Source organism: Chiloscyllium punctatum, chromosome 18 (assembly GCF_047496795.1).
Source record: "Chiloscyllium punctatum isolate Juve2018m chromosome 18, sChiPun1.3, whole genome shotgun sequence".
Classification (NCBI taxonomy): domain Eukaryota; kingdom Metazoa; phylum Chordata; class Chondrichthyes; order Orectolobiformes; family Hemiscylliidae; genus Chiloscyllium; species Chiloscyllium punctatum.
The window spans coordinates 37,210,366-37,213,663 of NC_092756.1; the positions used below are offsets into that span (position 1 = coordinate 37,210,366).

Genomic DNA, 3,298 nt, shown 5'->3' on the forward strand with positions numbered 1-3,298 from the left:
CCTTATTTTGGATTTTGAAATTGTCTGTTCTGTAGACAAGTGCGTGTCAAAAACATCTGAGCGGAAGTTAGGTGTTCCGAATAATGACATTGAGCACTATGCACTCTCCTCCAGTCTGGAAAACAATTCCTCACAGGCAATGTAATAGACAATAGACAGCAGGTGCAGGAGTAGGCCATTCTGCCCTTCGAGCCAGCACCACCATTCATTATGATCATGGCTGAACATCCTCAATCTGTATCCTGTTTGCCTTAGTCCCATAACCCTTGATTCCACTATCCCTAAGAGCTCTATCCAACGCTTTATTGAAAGAAAACCTCCTGCTGTCTCGGGTTCTTCATTCCGTTGACTTCAATTCTTCACAGAATTCAACAGACCTTATTACATATTCCTTTCCTCATTTTTGTTCAGATCACTGTGTGCAGAGTGTGACAATGGGAGTGCAATTGCCTCAGAACCCAGAGATCAGACCATAGTCTTGGAACTGTACTGTGTTATTTATCATTTCACCAACACCAGGGAGAAATATCTGCTGCTCTGCATAATTTACGCAATTCAATTATTTATAAGTTCATCGGTGCCCCCGTGTCGGTGACGAGATGGCCGAGAGGTTAAGGCGGTGGACTGCTAATCCATTGTGCTCTGCATGCGTGGGTTCGAATCCCACTCTCGTCGCTGTCATCGACTGTTCTCCAATAACCGTAGTTGTTGTATTGAAATCGGGGCTCCAATGGTCAGTTTAGATGTATCAATGCTCTTACACAATCTCAAAGCATAGTTTGACCCTGTTGACTAAACTGAATTGAAACGTCGGTTGCTTTGGGATAATGAAAAAGAGCGTGATTGTATTTTTCATGTCAAGTTGCTGTGAACGTTTTTTCGTATGAAAGACATCCAGGAAAAGCAAATAACGAGAGCTGCGAAGTGCATGTTTATGCAAAGGGATTCTTAATGAATGTTTTGTCAGATGAAATCTGGAGGAGGTTGAGTAGAAGTAATTCATCCTGGTGAGAAGAGCACAGCGAGACAACACAAAATAATGGAGATACTTCAATAGGGGCAGGGCGTGGGTGTACGGGCACTAAGAACTGGGTGTAAATGCACAGTGGAGAATTGCCGCTGTGGGTGCCATGCATGGGCACGGAGTGACTTACACATTGGTCTCGCCCTCGCCCCTTGCTCTCGCCATTGATGAATGCTGGACATAAGGCACAGATAAACACAAGATGTGGGAAGCAAGCTCCCTCTCGTTATGCACACACTGGATGCATCACATTGAACTATGAACAACTGGAGAAATCAGCATGTTACCTATAGGGGGTGAAACTAAACTGTGGATCAATAACCGCAAATTCATGCAACATAAACATGAAAAATGATTTAAAATGTATGGTGTAGGTTTGCTCGCTGAGCTGTAGCTTTGATATCCAGACGTTTCTTCACTTGGCTAGGTAACGTCATCATCAGTGGCGACCTCCAAGTGAAGCGAAGCTGTTGTCTCCTGCTTTCTATTCATATCTTTCTCCTCGAACAGGTTCCTGGGGTTTGTGGTGATGTCATTTCCTGTACGTTTTCTGAGGAGTTGATAGATGGCATCTGGATCTAAGTGTTTGTTTATGGCATTGTGGTTGGAGTGCCAGGCCTCTAGGAATTCTCGGGCGTGTCTTTGCTTAGCCTGTTCCAGTATAGATGTGTTGTCCCAGTCGAAATAGTAATATTTTTAATCCGTATGTAGGACTACGAAGGAGAGAAGGTCGTGTCTTTTTGTGGCTAGCTGGTGTTCGTGTATCCTGGTGGCTAACTTTCTTCCTGTTTGTCTTACGTAGTGTTGGTGGCAGTCCTTGCATGGAACTTTGTAGATGACGTTCGTTTTGTCCACGGGTTGAACTGTGTCTTTTAAGTTTGTTAGTTTTTGTTTGAGAGTGTTGGTGGGTTTGTGTACTACTAGGATTCCGAGGGGTCTGAGTAGTCTGGCTTTCATTTCTGAAACTTCTTTGATGTATGGTAAGGTGGTTAGTGTTTCTGACTGTGGTTGGTCTGCTTATCGTGGTTTGTTCTTGAGGAATCTGCGGACTGTATTTTGTGAGTATCTATTCTTCTCGAATACGTTGAATACGTGGTTCTCCTCTGTTTTCCGAAGTTCGTCTGTGCTGCAGTGTGTGGTGGCTCATTGGAATAGCGTTCTGATTCAGCTTCGTTTGTGTGTGTTGGGATGGTTACTGGTGAAGTTAAGTATTTGGTCAGTGTTTGTCGGTTTTCTGTATATGCAGGTTTGTAGTTTTTCCGTTGTCCTTTCTTTCTACTGTGACGTCCAAGAATGTGAGTTTCTTGTCGGTGTCTTCCTCCTTGGTGAACTTTATGCCTGTGAGGGTGTTGTTGATGATGTTAAATGCCTCTTCTATCTTGTTTCGTTTTGTGATGACAAAGGTGTCATCTACATAGCGGACCCAGATTTTTGGTTTGATTGTTGCTAGGGCTGTTTGTTCGAGTCTTTGCATTACCGCTTCTGCTATGAATCCTGAGAGCGGAGATCCCATGGGTGTGCCATTGGTTTGTTTGTAGACAATGATGTTGAAAGTGAAGTGGGTGGTGAGGTACAGGTCCACTAGCTTCATGATGTTTTCCTTGGTCATGTGATTGATGGTGGTTGGGGTGTGTGATGGTCTCTTCTAAAAGTGTGGGAAGTGTTTCCTTTGCCAGGTCGATGTTGATGGAGGTGAACAGTGCTGTTATGTCGAATGAGATCATTGCTTCTTCTTCCTCTATTTTGGTTTTTTTGATGATTTTTAGGAATTCCTGGGTGGAGTGGATGGAGTGCTGTGACTCTTCTATGAGGCATTTCCGTCTTGCGTGTAGTTCTTTGGCCCGTCTGTAAGTTTGTGTTCTGGGTAAAGAGACTATGGGTCTGAAGGGGGCTCGTCGTTTATGGATTTTTGGTAGTCCGTTTCGACTTGGGAAACGCATTGATCCTGAGACAGTCTCAGCAAAGACATGCCAGAGAATTCCCAGAGGCCTGGCACTCCAACCACAACGCCATAAACAAACACATAGGTCTAAATGCCATCAACCCCGCAGAAAACGAACAGGAAATGACATCGCCACAAACCCCAGGAACGCCATCCAGGAGGAAGATATTAATAGAAAGCAAGAGACAACAGTTTCGCTTCACTTGGAGGTCGCCACTGATGATGTGACGGAGCCAGATAATGAAACGTCTGGGTATCAAACCTACAGCTCAGCGAGCAAACCTACACCCTCAACCTCAACCTGAGCTACAAACCTTCATAAACCTTGCGAT

General features: G+C 44.4%; 1 non-coding gene across 1 annotated transcript; it reads left to right on the top strand.

Moving 5' to 3' along the window:
- The first annotated feature begins 593 nt into the window (after nucleotides 1-593).
- On the top strand, nucleotides 594-675 carry trnas-gcu (transfer RNA serine (anticodon GCU)). Its single transcript has one exon. It is a non-coding gene; the product is annotated as a tRNA-Ser (tRNA).
- Nucleotides 676-3,298: the final 2,623 nt, after the last annotated feature.